This window comes from Camellia sinensis, unplaced genomic scaffold (assembly GCF_055761805.1).
Source record: "Camellia sinensis isolate YWXY unplaced genomic scaffold, ASM5576180v1 Unanchor1, whole genome shotgun sequence".
NCBI classification, from domain to species: Eukaryota; Viridiplantae; Streptophyta; class Magnoliopsida; order Ericales; family Theaceae; genus Camellia; species Camellia sinensis.
In genome coordinates this window covers 25,052,650-25,080,380 of record NW_028128987.1, presented here as the reverse complement: position 1 = coordinate 25,080,380, position 27,731 = coordinate 25,052,650, and the positions used below count along the sequence as shown (strand labels likewise).

Sequence of the window (27,731 nt, the reverse complement as noted above, 5' to 3'; positions counted from 1 at the left end):
TAGTTGAATGAGTGTGCCCTCTACTGAATTCTGCCCAAAATTCGGCCTCAAAATCTGAGTCTGATACCCACAGGTAAAGCTGACTCCTAAATACTGATAGTAATGCCCGCAGGCCTGATGCCCAAACTCGCAAACTGGTGCCCGCAGGCCTGACGCCCAAACTCATACACTGATACATGCATTCCTGTAGAGACGCACTCTAAAGCACATAACAGATAAGTGAGAGCCAAAACACCCCTATAAAGGGGTAGGGTTTCCCTGTCCTATTTTGTCAGGAGCTAGGGTTTCACTACGCACGCAGCGGTTTCAAACAACCTATAAACGGGTAAGCAACCTGTCCTAGTTTGGAATGGTCACTATGGATCCGAATATGCACTAGGTCGAATGGTCAAAGAGGGTGCCCCGGTAAAATCGGGGTTTGTGTTCCCATACTGGCAGAGCCCACAACCGGTCAGCCTTATGGTCATGCCTTGACAAGACAAGCCTCCGGCAAACCGTTCAGGAATAGCAGATGGCAAACACGGTGTCCTAGGCGCACCAATGCAAATGCAATGCAAAGAATCACACAAGTGTAGTCAAAAAAAGATATCATGAGTTCGAGTCAAGTTCTCTAAATCCCCAGCAGAGTCGCCAGAAACTGTAGACGTCCCCCGAACGCCCCGGGAGGGTTAGCTCCCGTTCTGTTCATTTGGGGTCACTACAGCTCGGACTCTTGAATGTCGCGGTTCCTAATCTGAACCAAAGAGTCCAAATCCGGCAAATCATTTTGAGAAACTGATTTTTGAAAAAGTAGTGCCAAACATGGACTGCTTTGCCAGATACAGAGTCGCCACCTAAATATTTTATTTTGGGAAATTTAGGAAACCCTGACTCGGTGCCAAAAGGCCACGTGTCCGTCATCACCAAAGTTGCCTCGGCTCGGGAACTTGGGAACGATTGGGGAAGGTCACTTCGTGAGCACCCCCGCTCGCCCGGTCATAGACCGGCCTCTACTAACCATGATATCAATTTTTGAAAAACATTGTGAGTTCTTATTCCGGTTATTAGCCTAGGTTACTATGTGATGCTCACAGCATACAAGTATAGACTGGATCGCCTGAATTGGAACAAAACATTTCATGCTTGTTTTTGAAAATGGTTTGCTACCCGCTGGTAGGCTTGAAACATTTGATGATTCATTCCAATTCAGATAACCCAACCTTCACCTACAGGCATTCAGGCAGATATATCAGATAAGCACATAGCCTCATGGTAAGCATGCTATCATGGCATTCACTCACACGCATGCAAGGATGCTAAAGCATAAAGCTTACCGAGTACTCCAAGCCAAAAACAGAAACTACATTAGAAATCATGCATGAATCCTAAGTATACAAAAATGTCTAATGCAACACATGCAAAATGCAATTATAGCAGGCTCGGCTATTCTAAGATGGCATATGGAATGCTACAGCTAACATGTATTCATCTTTTAAATCGAAAATACAATGCAGTTAGTATGATGCGCCGAGCCCGGTGCATGCAATACAGATGAATGATGCAAACATGCTGTCATACTGTATGCTAATTTAAACATGCCCTAATCTAACCATCAAAAGTGGATAAATAAAAGGGAGAAAGACGTGGGGTTGGAAGACATACAACACACACACGCACACTTATTACAGTTGTGCCCTCACACAGAGGGTCCGAATAAGTATACAGTCCCAAATAAAAGAATATTACAGTCCAAATATTACAGTCCGAATATGTACAAATTCCTAATTAATTTACAAATTAATCTAGGAAAGCTGTAAAACTGGCATGCAAGCCAGGGACTGCTTCGCTTCTGATGGATGATGCATGTCCGGATTGTCTTGCGCGGAAATCCACCGGAATGCCCCAATTAGCCTCTGTTTACACCTGTTCTTGAAATGCGTGCCAAGTCCCAAAAGGTTGCTGATTCTTCGTTTTGCTGCAACAGAGAGCAGGAAAGGGGCATGGCAATGTATTTTCACAGATATATGCATGTCTCGATCCTCGTGCCACCAATCACGCATACCGAGGCATGATGGCCGAGGAGTCGAAATGCACAACTCAATATAGGATGAATGCACATGAAACTACAGCTAAAACCTAACTCCATCATGGATAATCCGAAGTGTCGGTGACTGGGGGAATTGAGACACATTCCGTCACTCGGAGTACAAAATGTACCTCGTTTCCCGTGCCCGGGCTAACTCTTATTCCGAACACGATGCAATATGCATGATGTGCATGAAATGCAACTAAGATGCAATCCTAACATACTCAATGCTATGGAATGATATGCCTCGAAATACGTGCATGCAGGCACGCAAATCGAGAAAATGGCAGAATGCAATCTAAGATACAACCTAGTACGCATAATGCTATAAAAATGATATGCCTCGAAATGCGTGCACACGGGCACGCAAATCGAGAAAATGGCAGAATGCAATGAAAATGAAATGCCTCGGAGTGCGTGCACACGGGCACGCAAACCGAGAAAATGATATGTGTCTCGAAATACGTGTACGCGGGCACGCAAACTGAGGTGATGATATGTGTCTCGAAATGCGTGCACGCGGGCATGCAAACCGAGGCGATGATATGTGTCTCGAAATGCGTGCACGGGATACGCAAATCGAGGCGATGATATGTACCTCGAAATGCGTGCACGCGGGCACGCAAACCGAGGCGATGATAAAATGTTATTGAAATGACATGGAAATGACAGATGGGCCTATACCAACATGAGAGAGCCTCAGCCGCACTCACATGAGATGCCGATGGCAGAAAATGAGGTGCCTCGAAATGCGTGCACACGGGCACGCAAACCGAGGCAATGCATACGCAATGCAAATGACATGGAAAATGACAAATGGACTTATACTAACATGAGAGAGCCTCAGCAGCACTCACATGAGATGCCGATGGCAGAAAATGAGGTGCCTCGAAATGCGTGCACACGGGCACGCAAACCGAGGCGGTGCATACGCAATGCAAATGACATGAAAAATGACAAATGGACTTATACTAACATGAGAGAGCCTCAGCCGCACTCACATGAGATGCCGATGGCAGAAAATGAGGTGCCTCGAAATGCGTGCACACGGGCACACAAACCGAGGCAATGCATACGCAATGCAAATGACATGGAAAATGAAGTATGGACTTATACTAACATGAGAGAGCCTCAGCCGCACTCACATAAGATGCCGATGGCAGAAAATGAAGTGCCTCGAAATGCGTGCACACGGGCACGCAAACCGAGGCAATGCATACGCAATGCAAATGACATGAAAAATGAAGTATGGACTTATACTAACATGAGAGAGCCTCAGCCGCACTCACATAAGATGCCAATGGCAGAAAAATGAGGTGCCTCGAAATGCGTGCACACGGGCACGCAAACCGAGGCGATGGCAGAATGCGATGTAATGACATGAAATGGATGGCAATCATTCTAACAGAATTTCAGCAACAAAATATGGGGGAAAACAGTGCCGAAATGAAGCGAAATGACACCAAATGCATGAAATTGTCCCGAAATATGAATTTAGGCACCCGAAATGGCCTATAGCTAGGCCAAACATGCACAATATGGACATACAATGCAAATACAGAAGCTAGACAGTCCCAAAATAAACACTTTTCCAGTTTATAGCATGGCCAAACAGTAAGTATAGATATGGCAAAAATGGCATGCAAGAATACGGTATTTTCAAGGGGTAATGAAGCAAGTGATATAAACAAAACCCAAACTGAAAAATTTCCTTCTACAAAACTGAATATGGACCAAAAATATGAACATTTACAGTATATGGCAGCCTCAAAATCAGTATACAAATATGCTAAAAATGTGATGCAAAACAAAGCTCAAAAGGTGCTATAACATGAAGTATACAAAATAATCACCAAACAGAAAAAAAGTGTTAATGAAACATGAAGTATAGATCAAAATAAGACTATCTATAGGCCTGTAAAATGGCCGAAAACAAAAGTATGGTAGGCTAACTAAACATGCTAGAAAACGAACCAAAAAGTAGCCAAAGAGGCAAGTGGTATATGCAATGCTCAAACTGAAAAATTCCCTTCTAAAACATTGAAGAGGGACCAAAAATAAGCATATTTCCAGAACTGTAAAACAGCCAAAACAGAATACAAATATGCTAGAAATGCAATGCAAAATTAGGCTCAAAAGTGGCTATAACATAAGGTATGCAAAATAATCACCAAATAGCCAAAGACCCTTAATAAAACATGAAGTATAGGTCAAAATAAGACTATCTATAGGCCTGTAAAATGGCCGAAAACAAAAGCATGGTAGGCTAACTAAACATGCAAGAAAACGGTATTTACAAAGGGTATTGAAGCAAGTAGCATATGGAGGGCTCAAACAGGGTTGAGCCCTTAATGAAAAGTGACAATGAGCTCAAAAGAGGGCCCTTTTTAGTTAGGGCCGGAGCTTGAAAGAAAAAGCATGGATGGCTTAGAGATGGTGCAAGAATGAGCTAGAAAAGAGGGAAATTGGACTTACCTTTGAAGACCAGCACTTTTGTTGCTTCTTGGACCAGATTTGGTGACTCTAAGCTGCTGGAATTCTTCCCCTTGCTGCTGGAATGGAAGGGTGGTGGTAGAGCTTGAAGATGATGAAGAAATGGAACCCAAAACTTGAAGGAAATGGGGTGCTATGTATGTATCTCCTCCAAGAAAGCCTTGTAACCCCTTTCTTGAGTTGGGAGGTCAACAAAATTTAAGAGAGAGAGAGAAGAGCCTCTTCAAAAGTCTAGTGAAAAATGAGCCTCTTTCTTCTTTCAAAAGGGGCCCCGGATGTAGATATTTTTTGGGGAAAAACCAAGGCACAGCTGGAATGCACTCAACCTGAAGAAGCAGGCCGGCCAGTTACTTTTTCTGCAGATGGCCGGCCAGCCACTTAACATAGCCGGCCGGCTAGGTCAAAGAAAAAAATGGCCGGCCGGCCAGAAAAAATTCCCGGTCACCCCCTAGGATGAAGCCCCAGAAGTTAGCTTTCCAATGGCGCAAACCTTGCATTAAAATTCCTCCTGTAGAAAAAGTTATGCCCTTTTCCGTGAAGCCGCGCAGATTTAGTCCAAGTGGACTTCAACCAACCACATCTCTCCCCCCCGGACTTGGACTTGGGAGATTCTTGAGTGCAAAATGAAGCCCCGGAAGTAAGCTTTCCAATGGTGGTGGCCTCATATCTTAATTCCTCTTGTGCAAAGAGTTACGCCCGTTTCGGTGAAGCCGCGCAGCTTTTTCTCCTTCCCGGATTCATGCTGAAACACTTTTGACCAAAAAGAAGTTGGCTTTTTGGCAAAATTACTAGCCTCCCACCAACTTTTGGTGTCCTCTCATGTGTGTAGATCACATATATGTGGTTTGGGGTTGGCAACAGTGACTCCAGGGTGTTCAACATTGCATTTGAAGAGGAGGGGCAAAAATGGAAAGAAAAATTAATGGCCGGCCATAAACTTTTAGGGTCCTCCCAAGTGTGTACATCACAGATATGTGGTTCAAAGTTCAAGAAAGTGGGCCCAAGGTGTTCAACATTGGCCCGGAAGAGGAGGGGCAAAAATGGAAATAACAATTAATGGCCGGCCATGACTTTTTTGGGTCCTCCAAGGTGTGTAGATCACAGTTATGTGGTTGAAAGTTGGCAACACTAGCTCCAAGGTATTCAACATTAGCCCGGAAGTTGGAAAAACGGGCGCCGGGAGGCTCCGGAGGAGAGATAACTGGTTGCTGCAACAATTACTAGCCTCCCACCCTCCAGTGACCTTCCTGGTGATAAAACAGAGGTACCTGCCAAAAATGAACGAAAACCGATGCAAAACGAATGTTCGGGGGCCAAAACACGCAGTTCGGGGCCCCGGAAACTGCCCATTAAACACCGAAAGTGGCGTTCGGCCACGAAGTGGGTTTCGCAGACCCCAGTGTCCCTCAAAAGGGAGAAAATAAGAAGTATGCCAAAAATCAGAGCAATAGGAGATGGTTAAGCGGTCCCGAACCGAGGCACACGGCCTGACGGCTCCGAAAACCGGGAACCGGACTCCGAAATGGGAAAAATGGCCTACGGACATTGAGAGATGGTCTACAGGACCTCTCCCTCCCCTCAGGAAAAGAAACAGAGAAAACCGAGTCTGGTTCGCAAACCGAGACAAGGCACAGAAAAGGGTTCGGGAGTCCGGAGGCAGGGCTCACGGCCGCAACTCCGAAACTTCTGAACGAGCACATCATGCAACATCACCAAGCGCTCAATTGGTGACGTCTGAGTCTTAAGGTCGGTCAAAAATGGGGTGTCTACAATCACATCACATTATCCCCTAAGTTCACTGATCAAGTGCCGATAGACTTTGCAGGTCCTGGTGCGGGGATGACCCCGTTGTCGATCAGATCTTGTATTTCGTGGCAGAGACGAAAGCACATGTCAGTGTCATGGCCAGCTCGCTGATGGAAGGCACAGTAGTCGGCTGGGTTGTGCGAGAGAGGGAGGTTCTTTGGTAATGGTTGCGGCTCCAGGGGCTTCAGATGCCCTTTCTTGATCAAAGCCCCTAGAGCCTTTGACAAAGGCATATAAAGTGGGATGAAAACCTTCTTGGCTTGGGGTGGATATTTGGCTGCTTGCGAGCTACTCCCGAATGCACCGGTGAATGGGGTGGTTGTTTTTGGTGCGGTGGCGGTGACCATGCCCACTTCAGAAGATCTTGCAGCTGCGTCACCGCTGGGGGTCGCATTCGAACTGCGGGTAAACGCCCTCTTGGGCTGTTTCTTCTCCTGGTCAAAGAGGCCCTGCTTCATAGCATCCTCGATCTGCACTCCCATCTCATGCAAGTCTGGAAAGGTAGGGAAGGGGATCACGATCATTTTCTGCATTAGCTTGGGCTGGAGATTGCGCACAATCATCCGAATTTGATCTTTGTCAATGGGCCTAAGGGTCATCATCGAAGCCTTGGCCCTCCAGCGGGCTACGAATTCTGAGAAGCTCTCCTTCGGCTCCTGCCTCATCGTCTCAAGATCACGGGTCGTAATCTCGATTTGGGTATTGTATGGATATTGTGCGATGAAGGCCTCGGCCATCTCCTCCCAGCTTCGTTTCACTGAATCCTCTAATTTGGCATACCAGGTGACCGCAATACCCGACAGGGTCCTGCCAAAAAAGGAGAGCTTCTGTAATCTTGTCAAGCCCATCGGGCGCAAAACATCTGAAAACAAGCTCAGGTGGACCATGGGATCTCCTGACCCATCAAAACGGTTGATGTGAGGCATCTTGAACCTGTCCGGCAGAGTTACAGCTGCGTCGGTGTACCCGTCCTCAATGTCCAGGATGGACTTTACCCCTTGGGATTTCTTGAACAGCTTTTCAAGCTTGCTCAACTTCAACGCTGTGGGGTCGACCTCGAACTCGGAGGGAGAGTCCGGTAGATTGGTAGGTGTTTTGGATAGTTGAGGTAAAATTGGGGGCAGAGCCGGCCCACCTGGAATGTCCGTATCATCCTGGAGGTTTGGCGTCTCCCCAGGTGCTGGAGCTCCTACTGGGGGAGGAACTTGTTGTGAAGCGGATGCACTGCTTTGCTGTTGTAGCTTGGTGATGAGCTCGGCCTGCTGAGCCATGATCGCAGCCTTCTGTTTAGCAAATTCCTCCTGACGGGCAGCATCCTGCTGCATGAGTCTCATACTTTCTTGCATCTGGCGCATCATTGCCTCCATCCCTGACGTGTTCTGCTGTTCCATCTGACTGATTGGTATCTATCCTTGCAGTAGAAACTGAGACCTCAGCCTGACTGTTCACTGGTGGGGTGGATAAGGGCCGCTGACCTGGTAACTACTGAACCGGTGATTTGTGCCCGACTAGCCCTTTTTACCTTGCCTCTGGCGAAGGAACACTGATTGCCCTTGAACTGAATCTCTGACCTAGCAAAGTCTATCAGCACAAGTTCGATGAACCTCGGGGGGATATCGGAGCCTTCTGAAGCTATGGTTCCCAGACTACCTAGCAAAAGAGAGAACAGACAGCATCTTAGCCTGATTCCATCTGAACAGATACAAGCATAGTTGAATGAGTGTGCCCTCTACTGAATTCTGCCCCAAAATTCGGCCTCAAAATCTGAGTCTGATACCCACAGGTAAAGCTGACTCCCAAATACTGATAGTAATGCCCACAGGCCTGATGCCCAAATTCGCAAACTGGTGCCCGCAGGCCTGATGCCCAAACTCATACACTGATACATGCATTCCTGTAGAGACGCACTCTAAAGCACATAAAAGATAAGTGAGAGCCAAAACACCCCTATGTTGGGGTAGGGTTTCCCTGTCCTATTTTGTCAGGAGCTAGGGTTTCACTACGCACGCAGCGGTTTTAAACAACCTATAAACGGGTAAGCAACCTGTCCTAGTTTGGAATGGTCACTATGGATCCGAATATGCACTAGGTCGAATGGTCAAAGAGGGTGTCTCGGTAAAACCGGGGTTTGTGTTCCCATACTGGCAGAGCCCACAACCGGTCAGCCTTATGGTCACGCCATGACAAGACAAGCCTCCGGCAAACCGTTCAGGAATAGCAGATGGCAAACATGGTGTTCTAGGCGCACCAATTCAAATGCAATGCAAAGAATCACACAAGTGTAGTCAAAAACAGATATCACGAGTTCGAGTCAAGTTCTCTAAGTCCCCAGCAGAGTCGCCAGAAACTGTAGATGTCCCCGAACGCCCCGGGAGGGTTAGTCCCGTTCTGTTCATTTTGGGGTCACTACAGCTCAGGACTCTCAAATTTGTCACGGTTCTAAATCTGAACCAAAGAGTCCAAATCCGACAAATCGTTTTGAGAAAACAGATTTTTGAAAGAAGTGCCAAACATGGACTGCTTTGCCAGATACAGAGTCGCCACCTAAATATTTTATTTTGGGAAATTTAGGAAACCCTGACTCGTTGCCTAAGGCCACGTGTCCGTCATCACCAAAGTTGCCTCGGCTCGGGAACTTGGGTACGATTGGGGAAGGTCACTTCGTGAGCACCCCCGCTCGCCCGATCAAAGATCGGCCTCTACTAACCATGATATCTATATTTGAAAACTTTGTGTGTCCTTATTCCGGTTATTAGCCTAGGTTACTATGTGATGCACACAGCATATAAGTATAGACTGGGTTGCCCGAATTGGAACAAAACATTTCATACTTGTTTATTTGAAAGATGGTTTGCTACTCGCAAGTAGGCTTAAAATGCAGATTTTGCCACCCGCAGGTGGGCTTAGAAAAGATGGTTTTGCCACTATCTAGTGGGCTTAAAACAAACATTTGACGAATTGTCCCAATCCAAATAACCCAACCTTCACCCACAGGCATTCAGGCAGATATATCACATAAGCATTTAGCCTCATGGTAAGCATGCTATTCATGGCAGTCACTTACACGCATGCAAGGATGCTAAAACATAAAACTCACCGAGTACTCCGAGCCAAAACAAAAACTCATTAGAAATCTATGCATGAATCCTAAGTGTACAGAAATGCCTAATGCAACACATGCAAAATGCAACTATAGCAGGCTCGGCTATTCTGAACATGGCATATGAGATGCAACAGCTAACATGTATTTAATTTGGAATTGAAAGTACAATGCAGTTAGTATGATGCGCCGAGCCCGGTGCATGCAAAACAGATGAATGAATGCAAACATGCTATCATACTGTATGCTAATTCAAATATGTCTTAATCTAACCATCAAAAGCGGATAAATAAAAGGGAAGAAAGACGTGGGGTTGGAAGACATACATCACACTCACGCACACTTATTACAATTATGCCCTCGCTCGGAGGGTCCGAATAAATATACAGTCCCGAATAAAAGAATATTACAGTCCAAATAATACAGTCCAAATAACATACAAATTCCTAATTAATTAATCAAATTAACTAAGAAAGCTGTAAAACTGGCGTGCAAGCCAGGGACTGCCTTGCTTCTGATGAATGATGCATGTCTGGGCTGCCTTGCGCGGAAATCCACTGGGATGCCCCAATTAGCCTCTGTTTTGTGATTTTTCTTGGAAAGCGTGCCAAACTCTGAAAAAGTTGCTGATTCTTCATTTGCTGCAACAGAGAGCAGGAAAGGGACATAGCAATGTATTTTCACAGATATATGCATGCCTCGATCCTTGTGCCACAAATCACGCATATCGATGTATGATGGCAGATGAGTCCATCATGGGTAATCCGGAGTGTCGGTGACTGGGAATTGAGACACGTTCCGTCACTCGGAGTACGAAACGCACCTCGTTTCCCGTGACCGGGCTAACTCCTATCCCGAACACGATGCAATATGCATGATATGCATGAATGCAACTAAGATACAGCCTAGTATGCACAATGCCATGAAAATGAGATGTCTCGAAATGCATGCACACGGGCACACAAGCCGAGAAAGTGACAGAATGCGATACAAATGATATGGAAATATGATATGGGCTTACACTAACATGAGAGAGCCTCAGCCACACTCACATAAGAGGCCGATGGATGAAAATGAAGTGCCTTGAAATGCGTGCACACGGGCACGCAAACTGAGGCAATGGCATATGCGATGCAATATGGCTAAAATGGCATATAGAATGCAACATGGACTTATACTAACATGAGAGAGCCTCAGCCACACTCACATAAGAGGCCGATGGATGAAAATGAAGTGCCTCAAAATGCGTGCACACGGGCACGCAAACCGAGGCAATGGCATATGCAATGTAATATGGCTAAAATGGCATATAGAATGCAACATGGACTTATACTAACATGAGAGAGCCTCAGCCACACTCACATAAGAGGCCGATGGATGAAAATGAAGTGCCTCGAAATGCGTGCACACGGGCACGCAAACCGAGGCAATGACATATGCAATGCAATAGCATGGAAAATGATATGCAAACATGCTAATGGAATTTCAGCACCGAAATGTGGGGAAAACTGCCCTGAAATAAGGCGAAAACACACCCGATGCATGGAATAGTCCCGAAACATGGACTTTGGCACCCGAAATGGCCTATAGCTATACCAAATATGCACAATATGGACATGCAATGAAGAGATAGTAGCAAGGAAGCCCAAAAATAAGCATTTTTCCAGTTCAAAGAATGGCCAAACAGCAAACATAAATAGGGCAAAACTAGTATGCAAAAATGGCCCTAAATATGAGGTTATGAAGCAATTCACAGCTGCTGACCCCAAACAGGTTAGGGCCCTTCAACAACATTGAAGAGGGGCCCAAAATAAGCCACTCTACAGAACTATAAAAACCCTAAAAACAAACATAGATATGGCTAAGCTCTTATGCAAGAAAATGGTCCAAAAGGTGGCCAAAGAAGCAAGTGGTATATGCAAAGCCCAAACTGAAAAATGCCCTTTTACAACATTTAATAGGGACCAAAAATATGCACATTTACAGTTTATGGCAACCCCAAAATCAGTACACAAACATGCTAGAAATGCAATGCAAAATGAGGCTCAAAAGTGGCTATAACATGAGGTATACAAAGAATTCACCAAACAAGCAAAGACCCTTAATATAACATGTTAAGAAGGTCAAAATAAGGCCACTTTCAGTTCTGATAATGGCCCAAAAATAGAAAAATGATAGGCTAGTGAAGCATGCAAGAATATTGACATACAAGGAGATATTGAAGCAAGTGCAATATGGGGGCCTCAAACAGTGTTGAGCCCTTAAGAAAAAGTGAAAAAGAGCTCAAACGAAGGTCACTTTCAGTTAGGGCCGGAGCTCAAAACAGTAGGCAAAATGGCTAGAGGAATGGTGCAAAAATGAGCTAGAAAAGAGGGAAAGTGGACTTACCCTTGAAGACCAATGCTTTTGTTGCTTCTTGGACCAACTTTGATGACTCTAAGCTGTTGGAATTCCTCCCCTTGTTTCTGGAATGGAGGGGTGGTGGTAGAGCTTGATGATGATGAAGAAATGGAGCCAAAACTTGAAGGAAATGGAGAGATATGTATCTATATCCTCAAAGCAATTCTTGTAACCCTTTTTCTTGAGTTGGGAGGCCAACTATATAGGCAAGAGAGGGAGAGAAGAGTCTAGGCAAAAGTGGAGGGAAATGAGGCTTCTTTTCCCTCCAAAAGGGTCCCCCGGATGTAGATATTTTTGGGGGAAAACCAAGGCACAGCTGGAATGCACTCAACCTGAAGAAGCAGGCCGGCCTGACATTTTTGCTGCAGGTGGCCGGCCGGCCACCTCCCCTAGCCGGCCGGCCAAGGGTCAAAAGGGCCAAGTTGTGTTAGTGGCTGGCCACCACATATTGGTGTCCTCCCATGCCTCCTCATCACAACCCTGTGGTTCAAAATTACAAACTGTAAAACAGGAGAGAGAATAGGCCATTTTCAAGAGGGGTTCAAAAGGGTCAAATGGAATTTCTGGCCGACCATATGATATTAGGATCCTCCCATGTGTGTACAACACAAATATGTGGTTTGGGGTTGAAGAAAGTGGCCCCAAGGTGTTCAACATTGGCTCGGAAGTGAGAAAAACGGGTGCCGGAGGGCGAAAATGGAAAATAACTGGTTGCCAAGATAATTGCTGGCCTCCCACCCTCCAGTGACCTTCTTGGTGATAAAACAGAGGTACCTGCCAAAAATGAACGAAAATCGATGCAAAACGAATGCTCGGGGGCCAAAACACACAGTTCGGGGTCCCGAAAATGGGCTGCTAAGCACCGAAAGTGGCGTTCGGCTACAAAGTGGGTTTTTCAAACCCTGGTGTCCCTTGAAAGGGAGAAAATAAGATGTATGCCAAAAATCAGAGCGAATGGAGATGGTTGAGCGGTCCCGAACCGAGGCACACGGCCTGACAGCTCCGAAAATCGGGAACCGGGCTCCGAAATGGGAAAAATGGCCTATAGCCACAAAATGTAGCCCACGGCCACTGAGAGATGGTCTACAGGACCTCTCCCTCCCCTCAGGAAAAGAAACAGAGAAAACCGAGTCTGGTTCGCAAACCGAGACAAGGCACAGAAGAGGGTTCGGAAATCCGGAGGCAGGGCTCATGGCTGCGACTCTGAGACTTTTGAACGAGCGCGATATGCAACATCACCAAGCGCTCAATTGGTGACGTCTGAGTCTTAAGGTCGGTCAAAAATGGGGTGTCTACAATACTGATTGGCCAACATCTGACTATGAACAGTTGGTGCCTGTGACTGAAACACAGTGCAACAGGTTTTGCATCAATGACTTTTTTTTGTGTTGTTGCCATTTTGAGAGGAGATAGTTGCTGGAAGAAGAAACTGCCACTTTCAAATGGGAGAGAGGACAGTGTTGTTAATGGTCAGGCTTTCATGATGTTTAGGAAAAACAATGTTCCTCTATTACAGCCTCCTCCTCAAACTCTTCCTTCTCCTCCAGTTCCAGAAACAAAGAAGAACTAGAGGACCTTAATTCTCATTGGATCGGTTCTGTTGGGTAGCTCTGTGTTCATCAATTTTGTATTGATTGGTGCTGTTTGCTTGGGTTTTTTCCTTATCTACCACAAGAAAAGCATAAAAAGTCATCATGTCAATCACAATGTTGTGGAGACTAATCTTTGTTGTTTTACGTACGAAGAGCTTGTAGAAGCTACAAATGGTTTCAAGGAAGAACTGGGAAGCGGAGCTTTTGGTATTGTTTACAAAGGGGCGATACAAATGGGTTCCAGAGTAGTTGTTGCAGTGAAGAAACTAGATAGGGTGGTTCAAGAGAAAGAGAAAAAATTCAAAACTGAAGTAAATGTAATTGGGCAGACACTTCACAAGAATCTGGTCCAACTGCTTGGATTTTGTAACGAAGAACAACATCGGATGTTAGTGTACGAGTTCATGAGCAATGGGACTTTAACAAGCTTTCTCTTTGGGGAAAAGAAGCCAAGTTGGAATCAAAAGACCCAAATTGCATTAGGGATTGCCAGAGGACTTGGGTACCTGCATGAAGAATGTAGTACCCAGATCATCCATTGTGATATAAAGCCTTAGAATGTACTTCTGGATGATTATTACAATGCTTGGATTTCTGACTTTGGGTTGGATAAACTTCTAATGTTGAACCAGAGTAAGACCAATCCTATTACTATTAGAGGGACAAAAGGATATGTTGCTACAGAGTGGTTCAACAACAATCCAATTACTGCAAAGGTTGATGTCTATAGCTATGGTGTGTTGCTACTGGGGATCATTTCTTGTCGAAAAAGCACAACGATTTGGAGGTTAGTGAAGAAGAGAAAGTAATTTTGACTTATTGGGCTTATGACTGCTTTCAGGAAGGAAAATTGGATACTTTGGTTGAAAACGATATGGAAGTGATAAATGACTGGAAGAGGCTGGAGAGATTTTTGATGGTTGCCATTTTGTGTATTCAAGAAGATCCATCTTTGAGGCCTACAATGAGGAAGGTCACCCAGATGCTTGAAGGAGTTATTGAAATTGATGTACCTCCATGTCCATCTCAATTTTCTTTTACTAGTTAGGCTTGCTTTTGTTGCTCTGCTATAGTGGTTATGTTGTGTATGATGTTCACTAAAAAATAATGTATGTTCATTCAATTTGCGTGTTGTCTATAGTAAGAGAGCTCTTTAATTGAAGAGATATAGTGTGTGGTTAGCGTAACGAAGTTTTTTAGTACAGGCAGGTTCATCATGTATTGGCAGGCTCTGTCTTGTGTTGTTCCTGGTATATGGCATAAACTCCCATTTATATTATTAGAAAGTACTCACTGAAACTCTCTATATTTCAAAGGAAAGACTTAAAACAATTTTTGGGATAGTGAGACAGGATGGTTTGATGACCTAACACAATTGAAACATTTTGTTAATACTCGCAGAGAATGAAAACTTCAACAATTTGGTTTTGCTAAAGAGATAGTATAACCATGGTATCACTATAGGAAATCATGCTCTTGGTGGCGGGGTTTTTAGCATTTCAAAAATGCCGCCTTAGGTCTAAGAAAACACTACCATAAGAAAAGGCGACATTTCTAAATTGCATCACAGATGCAGCTGCCATCTTAGGCTTACAGCGTTTCAAAAACATCAATAATGTCTTACAACGACAACTATGAAAAACGTTGCAATATCGTAATATCCTAATGTCTATCACCTTTTTTTCGTCTCTGTTAACTAATGATGTCATATCCAACATTTAGTGGCTCTTTCAAGAAACACCACAATTTTTTTTTTTTTTTTTTGGAACTTCCAAACCCTTATCATACCAATTTTAGCCTTTTGGTTTAAAAAGAAAATTCTATTATTCCACCAAGTCAAAAAATCATTTGAAAATTCTCACAAAAAAAAAAAAAAAAAAAATTGAAGAAAATTGGAAAGGGGAGAGGGGGGGGGGGGGGGGGGAAACAGAGGGTGATGAAATAAAGAACCAATTCTTATATATATATATATATATATATGTAGTAAGTTAAGTCAACCCTTTTAGACATTTAGCTAAGACCTAACTGACTTGTAAGCAGATTTCTTGTATTCACACCATATAAAATCCTTGTACAAACTTCTTTCATACACTCCTAAAACTTCCATTAGTCATCACCTACATCAAAACCAATCAAAACCAAAAGATCAGTTAGGTTCACAAACCAAGAAAAAGTAAAAACTAACACACACACAAACAAAGAACGTAAACAGAGCAAAACCTATTGAAAAAAAAAAAGAAAATTTCTAAATCTTTTTTTAGAAAACTTATGAACCTAATCACAAGTTATAAAACAAGAAAACTCTATGAACTACAAAAAGAAAAATCAAGGGAATAACGGCAATTCAACATCCTCTTAACCAAATAAATAGTAATCATTGACAACATAGTTTTCAAATAGACAACTGTTAGCTTTCTTCTTAGTTTTCAAATAGACAATAATCAAAGCAAAATCAACCTACTTCTTGACCACTACTCAAAGCAGTAGAGCCGTACACAGAATTAGTTCACCATAATGAGCTCTAGTAGAGGGATGACATCTATATCCAGTAATATCTGATTCTGGAGGATCTTAACATTGATGTGTGCCGAGAAGCCATAAATAAATTGAGAGCCACCATCAGGTCTTGTAATAGAACCCTAGTATAGGTAGTGTGGCTGTTGATTTCTGACCACATAACCAAATAAGGAACTCAGCTAGAGAGCACCGGCAGAATAGATTAAGCTCGAACAACCTGTCACAGAAAGATAAGAATCTGGAGGTAGTTCGTCCACCCGGGGGCACTCCGACTATCAAGTTAGTAATTGAATATCTCTCAAAGATAGCAAGCTGTGCTTAACTCACAAGAATTAACTTAATGCTCACAATATGTTACAAATACCTGAGACCTACTGGGGTGCCCTGCTTTTATAGGCAGCAATGACCTGATCCTTGTAGAGGCCTAACTTCAATGGCCTCAGGATCAATGCTCATCTTGGACTCTCAACTAGATAGGGATAAACTCCCTAAGAGCTTTATCTTTATCCAGAATGAGATCTCCCCTATTCTCGGACTCTTGTCCCTTATCTGCGCATCTCGGATTCCAATATCTCCGCAGATAACCTCGGCCTAGCTGAGATCATCTCGGTGTTAGGACCAGGCAATGTGGCACCTCGGTTGACACTCCAATGTCACTTTGACCACGTCCTGTCACTCACAAAATATGTCTCCACAACTGCCCCCTAGGTTCTATTACCTCGGCAACCTGAGGTGATGGAACCTACATTGCTTATTTATATTTATGCCGGTTGAAATTCATTCTTCCTTTCGACCGAGATCATGACTCATTGGTTTCAAATACCCAAGACTCAACTGTCCATCTCTTATCAATGACCAAAATCAAAAACCCAATTCTTTGAGTGCCTTAACCGAGATTGTTTCTCTAGCTGAGGTTGTTGCAAGAATTCTAAGAGTTTTATCTACGCATAAGTTGTCATGCACGGTTTTCTCAACCGTTTCCTCCATGTGTCACGCCCCTACTGGCTTGTACTATTCATGCGTCACTAAGTCACGTCGATCTGCCCATACCGCCTGACAGGTACGTCGTCCTAAGCATTCCATTATGGTTTGTCGTCCTTTCGAATTTTTGACAAAACTCCTACTCTCTCTCCGTCTCTTCACTTTTGAGAATTCAATTTTCCTTCAAATTTCCTCTTTCTAACGCTTCTCTTTCAAACCTCCATTTTTGTGCTTCCAAGCTCCTACAACTACTCCAATCATCTCCTCCGGCGAGCAATTCATCGTTTGGTTCCAATTATTTACGCCGTTTGACTTTGGTGAGACTCAGTCTAGCGTCCTTTCTATCGGTTTCACTCGATAAGTCCTCAGTTTATTCTTTTTGAGTTTTGCCATATATTCCACTCCGTATCTATTGCTGTGGAAGTTACATCTATTTTTGTTGTTGTATTTTGTTTAGTATGAGACACTCTCTGTTCTTGAATCTTTGTTGTTCCTCGAACATTCATCATTGCACTTGCTTGTGATTTGTGCACATTACTTTCACATAATCACACTACGTTTGTAATTCTTCATGTACTTGGATTGTCATCCGTATGACTAAGCACACCCTTAGCACATTGTACTGGTCACTTTGAATGTCTGGCACTGCTCTTGCCATATTTGTGTTTCTTTCTACATTTTTGCTCTGTTCAATTCTTGAATTTTGTTTGCCTTTGATGCTTCTTAACTCTAAATCTTGTTCCTTTTTTTGCTTTTCTTGTTATATTTCAGATTTTTCCCTCAATTCTTGTTTCTGTGTAGACTTAAAATTGGGTTTTGCCTAGAAACCAAATACTTAGGAGAAACTGAAACAAACTCCCCATAGATATGCATAAACCCTAGCCCCAAGTGCTTATTTAGGTTTTGGCCCAGGTTTTCAAACCTATATCCATCACTCTGTTACCCAAGCCCTTTTTGCCGAGATAATGGGTATGTTCAGGTGGAGGGTAGACATCCTAGAAAAACTCGAGTACTTTAGGAGAGAGTTTTCTATCCTTGCAGATGTCCAGATTAGGTTAGCTGGGGAGGAGGACTCTATCATCCTAGATGGAGACTCTATGCCCTTCCCCGTTGTGGCCTTCATAGAATGCAGACTTCGGCTTCCCTTAGACATTCTCTTTAAGGAACTATTTCACTACTATAAACTCAACCCTATGCAGCTAGCCATCAATTCCTATAGGGTTATTAATGGTATAATTGCTCTATCCTGCTAAGAAAACACTAGGTTAACATTAGCCGACATTCAGTATTGTGATATCATGTGTGCCTAAAGTCAGAAAAAGGCTACATTTACTACCTGAAACCCACATCCACTACATACAAAATCATAGCCAACCTCCCAGACTCCAACAAGGGTGCGGGAGATGATTACCTCATTGTCTTAGGCAACTGGGAGTTTGCTCCTAATGATGATCTTCATCTCTTCACTCTGTGCCAATCCATGTTTAAAGAGGGTAATGGTAAGAACTGAGTCATTCTTTTAATCCTATTTATGTTAGGACTTATCAACTCATATATCTCTTTCTAAATGTTTTTTCTTTTCTTCTTGGTCTGTTTTGCAGCTCTTCCCCAGCCGGCAAAGGACTTCCGACAAACATTTTTCCCCAGCAAGGACTTGAAAAAGTTGTTGGGCCTGCCTATTGACCAGCGCAAAGCTCCTCTGCTACTTAATTACATCTCAACATACAAGTCGGCATTGCCCGATGTCCCTTGGAGAAGTCAAACTCCACCGTCTGCCTCAACCCCTGCAGTTACTTCTTTACCAAGAGCTGATCAGGCTTCCTCTTCTGATCCAGTTGAGTTGCCATCAACATTTGCCCCCCAACTCATCTTGATATCACAACGCCAATGCCGATGTCGAGCTCCACCAAACATCCCTACCGGTAAAACTCGAAGTCGCATACGATGAGATTCTAAAGAATCAGTATTTGACAGAGCAAACCCTCTAATCGCCCTGCCAGCTATTCATTTTGGCACCAAAATCACCATCGCTACAACTGCCAAGGAAATGGGCCGTAGTAAAGCCATTGTGGAGGACCTCCTGGCCGACCTGCCAGGAGTGGTGACAGTTCAATCCTCTCCATCAGAGTCCCAGCCCAAGCCAAAACCAAAGAGGGTGAAAAGGGCTAAGGCAAAGGCCCCAGTTACCCAAGTGGACACCAAAGACACCTTGTCGATCTCCAGACTGGTTGAGGTCGAGAAAAATGCTTCTGCTGCCGAGAAAAGGCCTGCCAAGGCCGAGCCATCTGATATTGCTCGGTCGAAGAAGCCGAAGGCTAAAGCCACAGCCAGCCCAAATGCTTTCCAGGCCAATGAACCTTGGGCTGCTACCATTGCTATTGGGGACCACCCAATCGGGGCCGGCAACAGTGCCATTGACAAAATCGAAGTCAGCGTCGCTTTTTCTACCACCGTTCTTCTGCCTACTGATCTAAATCGCGTGGTCGAGATCTCTGAATACGAAAATTTTTCTTTGATGATGCAACATTCCATCTTAGTAAGTTCCCAATACTTGAAACTTTTGGCTTTTTACTTCAAGTTCTCATACTGCAGAAATTTTACTAACATGTTCATTCCTTTTCTTCTAGGCGATCCAACATGCCCATTCCTTTACGATGAAAGCCAAGGAGATGAAAAAGGAGTTAACAAAGAAAACCTGAGACGCTGCTGGCTTTCTTGCCTCTTTGAACAATGTTGAGGCAAAAATAAAAGTTCTACTAGATCAAGCCAAGGCTGCAAAAAGTGTGCAAGACCAAGCCGAGGAGAGGGCTGAAGTGGTGGAGGATGTGGCCAAGGTTCTCAAAGCCGAGGCCAAGGAGGCTGAAACTAAAACCACCAAAACCTTGGTAGTGCTCAGAGAAGCCTTGGCCACTAAGGAGGCCAAAATCAAAGCCATCGATAAGAAGACATTCTCAGAGGGGCAAGCTGCTGTCCGTGATGCATACAAGGCCCAGGTTACCCAAGCCTGTAACCGAGACTTTCTCCTCGGCTGGACTGTGGCCCTAGACAAACTGTTTGTCCCTGCAGACTCTCCTCTCCGTGATACCGATCAACTCAAATTGTCATTTCCTCTAGCTCCCAAGGATTCCTAAGACGAAGCCAAGGATGAGGACCCTGAGGCTGATGATGTTGATGAAGAGGAAACTGTTATTGGGGCCAAGTCCCTAACTCTAAACGAGCAAGTCTTAGACTTGACTCATGATGAGGAAGAGGACTTGGTTTCCAAGGGTGCTTCTCCCAAACAAACTACTTCTGAAGCCGAGGTTCTTTCAGCCGAGAAAAGCTTAGACCAGACACTTCTGGAAATTGATGCTAAGATAGCGGCGGAAAAGGAAACCACATTGCCAACCGAGGCCGACACAACACTAACAGCCGAGGTTGAACAATCTGAGACAGATGCCCATGCCACCAACACTTACAAGTTTCTTTTCTTTACTCTGAACTTTTCTTCTTTCAGTTGTACTTTAATTTTGTTTGAACAATTTTAAGTTTCGATTTGGCTGGTGTGCCTTCTTTTGTATCCGAACAAGTTATCTTTTTGCCAGGTTAAAGCGCCTTTTTGCCTATGAATAAGTTCCATCTTCTGAATGCAAGTCTTATATTTCCTTCTAAGTGTTGAATGCTTCTCTTCATGTTTGTTTACTGTTTTTCTTCTGTGCATGCTTCTATACTGTGGGGAAGTAGTTTGTAAATACTCTTATGATCCTGGGGAATGCTTGTAATCCTCTTCTGGTCACTTGAAAAAGAATGAACACTCCGGTCGGGGGTGCCGGAATTAGCACTCCGGCAGGCAAGTTAGTATCTACACTCGAGGATGCTTGTATTCTAAGTTAAGTACACTAATTCTCATATACCTCTTTCTAGCTGATGTTTCTCCTATTTATATCTTTTCTTCTTTGGGCCTCGGGATTATATCCCTTTCCCACCTCATATTCAGCACATTTTATGACTGCCCGATCTTCACTCAGCCCTTGCTCAATTGGTCATTTGGCCAAGTAGGGTTGGATTTGAGCTTTCGAGCCATTTGCATGATCATAAGTTATGTTCGGCTTTTTGCATTATCAGTTGCATTTTGCCCCTGCCTTCAGGCGCATATCTTTGCTTGTCTTGCATACTTTGTCTAAGTCTTCGGCCTTGTCAAAAATGGGTCGTCTCTGAGTGGCGAAAGTGTCATCTACAATTTTTGCAACAACTGCGAGTACTTGCTGTTTGTTCAGCCCTTTGGCTTTCAAAGCCTCAATATCCCACTGAAGGTGTTCATGGGGACCAATGCCTGCCCCTGCCTTGTTCTTACCACTTGCCTCCACTTTGCCAAGGGATTGGCCTTCTTCAAATGCGACCCGTCCCAAGGTTGGGGAGCCTTTAGATATGAATTCCCTGGTACGTGATGTGGTCGATGATGGGGCCAAAACCCCAAAGGCCAGATCTGCCACAGTTCTCTGAAGATTTTCGATCATTCTCATCAGCTCAGAAGTAGTGGGTTCATGGGTTTGAGATGATTGGGGTTCAGATGCACCCATCATGCATAAGTCCAGGCTCTCTGGGATAAACACATTAGGCTTGGGTAGATGGACTGGGGTGATGTATACGCTGGGGTCGTAAGGGACGGCCAGCACGTGGATTAGGTTAAGATGTGGATGAGGTACTTGGTCATTGGGGGCTGAAGGTGGAGCTATCATCCGGTTGTCAATGAGATTTTGGATCTCATGACGAAGGCGGTAGCAACGGTCGGTGCCATGACCGCGCTGCTGATGGTACATACAGTACTTGGAGGGGTTATGTCTGGCTGGAAGTGGGTTAGGAAGAGGTTGAGGATCGAGGGGTTTGAGATGCCCTTTTTCCATCAAGGCTTTTAGTGCGCTAGTCAGGCTCATATAGAGGGGGGTGAAAGTTCTTCCCTGAGCTCGGGCTGGGCCGGTTGTTTGTAGGCTTGGATTGGCAAAAGGGTTGGCTGTGGCTATTGTATTGATTTCGGTGGGTTTGGGAATTGCGTTACTACCAGCATTGGTACTCCCTGCACAAACCTTCCTCGTCGGTTCACTTGTTCTGGGAATGATCCCACTGTTGAACGCATTCTCGATCTGAACCCCCAGATTATGCAAACCTTTGAAAGTGAATAGCGGAGCAACTATCAACTTTTGTAACATATCATGCTCGAGGTTTCGCACCATCATCTGTACTTGATCCCTCTCAGAAGGGCGGCGATCTATCATCTGTGCTGCCTTTGCTCTCCACCTCGCAAAAAATTCCACAAAAGGCTCTGTTGGGTTCTGGCGGGTTGCTTCAAGCTCTTGCATGGTCATTTCAACTTGGGTATTGTAGGAATACTGATCAACAAAGGCCTCAGCCAATTCTTCCCAGTTTTGCTTCACTTTATCTTCTAACTTAGCGTACCAAGTGGCTGCTACACCCGACAGGGTTCTTCCATACAGGGAGAGTTTCTGTGGCTTGGTCAGACCCATCGGCTTTAGGACATCCAAGAAAAGTCGGATATGTACCATTGGATCTCCAGACCCGTCGAAACGGTCAATATATGGCATTTTGAATCTGTCTGGGAGCCGAACGGCAGCCTCGGTGTGCCCATTCTCAATGTCGGGAATGGAGTTAAGGCCCTGCACCTTTTTGAATTGCTTCTCAAGGTTCGCAATCTTCACTGCAGTCGGATTGAGCTCATTAACATCAAAGGAATAAAGCCTCTCATTAGGCTGCACCAGGGGTCTGAGCACTTGAGCTGGAGTCAACCTTTCTCGAGGATTCGGACACTACAAATCTTCAACTGGCGGAAGTGGGTTAAAGTTTGGCTGGGGTCCCAAAGCTGGATGTGAGGCAGATGCCCTAGATGGATGTTGCTTTTCAATACTGGTCTCAGCCTGCATGGTAGTTCCCTGATTTAACGCTGCTATCACGGCCACAAATTATTCCGAACCCTGGGCCATCATGGCCTGCTGAGTATGAACAAAGGTGATGTGACTGGCGACTGATGGATCAGATGAACCGGTAAGCCCTGACTGGCCTTTCTTTGTCTTGCCTCAGCGAAAGAACACTGGTTGCCCTTGAATTGAATTTCTGACCTAACAAAGTCTATCAACACTAGTCCAATGTACCCCGGGGATATCGGAGCCTTCTGAAGCTATAGTTCCAGGACTACCCCTTGCAAAAGAGAAAACAGACAGCATCGCAGTTCAATTTCACTGGAACGGATAGCAGAACGACTGTACTCAATACTGATAACTGTTCCCCAAATATCTGTCCCAAAATTGATACCCTCGGGTAAAACTGTTTCCCCAAATACTGATGCTGATGCCCACAAGCCTGATACACAAACTTACAAACTGATACATGCATTCCCTGTAGAGGCATACTCTAAAGCACATAGCAGATAAGTGAGAGCCAAAACACCCCTATGTTGGGGTAGGGTTTCCCTGTCCTATTTTGTCAGGAACTAGGGTTTCACTACACACACAGCGGTTTCAAACAACCTAACATTGGATGAGCAACCTGTCCTAGTTTGGAATGGTCACTATGGATTTCAATATGCACTAGGTCGAATGTCCAAAAGGGGTGCCCCAGTAAAACCGGGGTTTGTGTTCTCATACTGTCAGAGCCCATAACCGGTCTGCCTTATGGTCATGCCTTGACAAGACAAGCCTCCGGCAAACCGTTCAGGAATGGCAGATGGCAAACACTGTGTTCCTAGGCGCACCTATGCAAATGCAATGCAAAGAGACACATAAATAAAATCAAAATAGGATATCACGAGTTCGAGTCAAGCTCTCTAAATCCCCAGCAGAGTCGCCAGAAACAGTAGATGTCCCCCGAACGCCCCGGGAGGGTGAGCTCCCGTTCTGTTCATTTCGTGGGGTCACTACAGCTCGGACTCGATTTTTGTCACGGTTCTATATTTGAACCAAAGAGTCCAAATCCGACAAATTGTTTTGAGAAACGAATTTTTGAAAAGAAGTGCCAAACATGGACTGCTTTGCTAGATACAGAGTCGCCACCTAAATATTTTTTAATGGGAAATTTAGGAAACCCTGACTCGGTGCCGAAGGCCACATGTCCGTCATCACCGGAGTTGTCTCGGCTCGGGAGCTTGGGTACGATCGGGAAAGGTCAGCTATCAGCACCCCCTTTCGCCCGGTCTGAAGACCGGCCTCTACTAACCATGATATCCGATTTTGAAAACGTTATGTGTTCTTATTCCATTTATTAGCCTAGAATTACTATGTTATGTGCGCAGCAAACAAGTATAGACTAGATTGCCTAATTTGGAAACAAGCATTGCATATCCGTTTGTTTTGAAAAGCACTTCGGAATTTGCTACTCGCAAGTAGGGTAAAACACGGATTTCAATGAGTTTTCCAACTCAAACAATCCAACCTTCACCCACGGGCATTCAAACAGTAACATCACGTAAGCATTTAGCCGCATGGCAAACATACTGTTATGGCAACATTCACACGCATGCGAGATGCTAAAGCATAAATACTTACATAGTACTCCGAGCTAAAAACAGGAACGTGTTAGTAATCAATGCATGATCCAAGTCCATGTTAAATGCCTAATGCATCGCATACAAAATGTCATTAGAGTGGGCTCGGCTAGTCTATGAATGACATATGAAAATGCACAACTAGCATGTATTCAGTTTGGAATTTGAAATACAGATGCAGTTAGCGTGATGTACCGAGCCCGGTGCATGCGAGACAAATGTATGAATGCACGCATGCATAGCATAATGTATGCTAATTTAAACATGCCCTAATCTACCATCATAAGCAGGTAAGTAAAAGGGAAGAAAGAAGTGGGGATTGGAAGACATTCACACACTCACCCACACTTATTACAAATTTGCCCTCACTCGGAGGGTACAAATAAATATTACAGTCCGAATAACAAATAAATTAATTATTACAGAATTTCTACTTAATTAAAAGAATGCAAAATGAAGGAGAGAGATTGCCACAGCCTTCGCCTCAAGATACGCGAATGATGCATGCTCGAACCCGTCTTGCCCGGAAACTCGCTGCCATAGCACTGTTGCCTCTGTTTTTCACTGCCCTACTCCTCTGAGGACTGCCAAAGTCTAAGGACATGCTCTCTGGATGTTGGGGAATACCACCGGCTGGAAGGGATGGCCACCGGCCATGGGAAATGGTCACCGGCCGCTGATGAAGTTATCGGCCATTGATGGATTGCCGGTCGGCACTGTATTTAACCGACCGGCCAAAGCTTCCTGCAGAACCTGCAATTGGCAGCAGCAGAGGACAAGCAGTGTATGGCATAGAATTTTTAGGCAAATGTATGCACGGACACACTCCCAATCATGTAATGGACTCAAGGGAGCATGGCCCTCGACCCTCGGGCCACCAATCACGCATTTCGATGCATGATGGCCAAAGAGTCAAGTATGCATTTCAATGTCAAATGCAATGCACACAAAACATACAAGGGACCCAACCTTAATCATGGTTGGTCAAGAGGCGAGGCAATGCACAACAATGCACATGCGACCTAAGCATGCAAGCAAACATACAAACATGCAATACAACTACATGGCACACACAATGCTAACAACATAACATGCACAACGCATTTGAAACATGGCATACACAGTGCAAGATGGACTTACACCAATGTGAGTGGACCTCAACCACACCCACATCAGATGGCCATCAGATGAAAACAAGACAACTCGAAATGCGTGCACGCGTGCACGCAAACCGAGGACCGACCCTCAAGCATCGAAATGCCACTCTAATGAGACATGGCAAAGACATGGAATATGATATGCAAGCATGAAAATAATTAGCAAAATGAGGGGCAAAACAGCCCCGAAACAAGGCGAAATGACACCCGATGCATGGAATTTCTCCCGAAATGCAAAACTAGGTACGTGAAATGGCTTACAGCTATACAAAGCATGCATAATTGGTACATGGAATGAAAAGACAGAAGCAAGGCAGCCCAAAAATAAGCATTTTTATAGTTTAAAGCATGCTCAAACAGCAAACACAAATAGGGCAAAACTAGCATGCAAAAATGGCCCTAAGTGTGAGATAATGAAGCAACTCACAGTTGCTGACCCCAAACAGGTTAGGGCCCTTCAACAACATTGAAGAAGGGCCCTAAATATGACATTTTAAAGCACTGTAAAAACCCCAAAAACAAACATAGGTATGGCTAAGCTGTTATGCAAGAATTGGACCGAAAGATGGACAAAGAAGTAAGTGGTAGACACAAAGCCCAAACAAAAAATGACTCTTCTACAACACTGAAGAGGGGCCAAAAATATGACTACTTACAGTTTATGGAAGCCCCAAAAACAGTATATAAATACACTCAAAATGTCATGCAAAATGAGGCTCAAAAGAGGCTATAACAGAAAGTATACAAAATATTCAACAAACAGCCAAAGACCGCTAATGAAACATGACAATGGGGGAAAAATATGGCTGTTTTTAGTTCGGACCAAAGTCCAAAAACAGCAACATCAGGGGCTGCCAAGGCATGCAAAAATGGGACCAAAAAGAGAATATAAAGGCAAGTATAACATGGAGGTCCCAAACAGTGTTGAACCCTTCTTCAATGTTGAAGAGAGGCTCAAAATAAGCCTATTTTCAGTTTACATCAGGCTCTAAAACAGATCATACATAGGCCAAAAAATACATGCAAGATTATGGCATTTAAGAAGGACAATGAAGCAAGTGCAAGAGGGGGGGCTCAAACAGTGTTGAGCCCTTAATGAAACATGAAAAATGGCTCAAAATGAGCTTAACTTCAGTTAGGGTCGGAGCCCAAAACAGTAAGAAAATATGGCTAAGAAATGATACAAGAAAAAGCACAAAAGAGAGAGAATGCTACTCACCCTTGAAGACCAAACTTTGATGGCTTCTTGGCTTGAGTTTGTGGCTCCTTAGGCTTTGAAGAACAGCCTCCAGCTGCTGGAAATGGAAGTGGTGGTGTGGTGCTATAGGGTGTAGTGCAAATGGAGCAAGGATTTTAGGGTTTGGAGGCTTGGATGAGATATATGGAGGATTGTATGTAATGCTCCAGCTGGTTTTCTTCTAACCTAGTATAAGGAAGAGGAGAGCTTCCTTTATAGAGCCAAGGGAGTAAGACTTCTCTTAGAAGCTTCAAAACCAAGAGCTAAGATCCTCCATACACGTGTATGGAGGATCCAGTCTGTGCCCTCCAGCTGGCACAGCTGGCATCCACTCAATCTGTAGAAAACTCCGGAAGGTCGTTGGCCAGCAAAAATGGCCGGTCAGCACAATAAATTGCCGGTCGGCACAATAAATTTCCGGCCGGATAAATAGATTGCCGATAGGTGTTGCCAAGGTCAAAAAATGGCCGGTGGGTGTCCAGATTGAAGCCCCAGAAGTTAGCTTTCCAATGGAGCAAACCTTGCATTAAAATTCCTCCTGTGCAAAAGGTTATGCCTTTTTTGGTGAAGCCGCGCAGATTCGATCCAACCGGGATGATGCCCAACTTCAACTGATCATATCTCTCCCACCCGGACTTGGATTTAAGAGATTCTTTAGTGAAAAATGAAGCCCCGGAAGTGAGATTTCTGACGGTGGTGGCCCCATAGCTAAAATCCAAGTATGTAGATGAATAGGCCCGATTCAGCGAGAGCTGCTCAACTCTCTCTTACCTAGATTCATGCCGAACTTCTCCCAAACTAGTTTTCTCCTCTCCTTTCCTCTTTTCTTCAACTTCAAACCCCTAAACAAAG

General features: G+C 44.4%; 1 pseudogene; it reads left to right on the top strand.

The window, feature by feature from the left end:
- LOC145814150 (G-type lectin S-receptor-like serine/threonine-protein kinase LECRK3) overlaps nucleotides 1-14,636 on the top strand; it is a 38,846-nt pseudogene extending 24,210 nt beyond the window's left edge.
- Nucleotides 14,637-27,731: the final 13,095 nt, after the last annotated feature.